At 29.9% G+C, this 231-nt stretch overlaps 1 protein-coding gene across 1 annotated transcript in view; it reads left to right on the forward strand.

The window, feature by feature from the left end:
* Positions 1 to 231, forward strand: part of LOC119586526 (BTB/POZ domain-containing protein 6-A-like) — a gene marked incomplete at its 5' end in the record, with an annotated part of 24,476 nt that overhangs the window by 17,927 nt on the left and 6,318 nt on the right.

The following is a 231-nucleotide window of genomic DNA, read 5'->3' on the forward strand; positions in this document are numbered from 1 at the left end:
TACCTTTATTTCAGGTTATAACATGAGACTGCATTTATATAAGTTTGCTAAAATGTTAACATATCACACATGAAGCTATCTGTGGAAAGCATTCTAGAAGTAAACATTAAAGTAAAAACAACACTGAGAAAGAAAAGAACCAAAAACGGTGTTAAAAACAATAAAAGTATGATCAGTTGAAATACTAAAATTTGTCATTATGTTTATCTGCTACTGGTTGAGGAGCCATAC

The sequence above is a fragment of the Penaeus monodon genome, chromosome 21 (genome assembly GCF_015228065.2).
Source record: "Penaeus monodon isolate SGIC_2016 chromosome 21, NSTDA_Pmon_1, whole genome shotgun sequence".
NCBI classification, from domain to species: Eukaryota; Metazoa; Arthropoda; class Malacostraca; order Decapoda; family Penaeidae; genus Penaeus; species Penaeus monodon.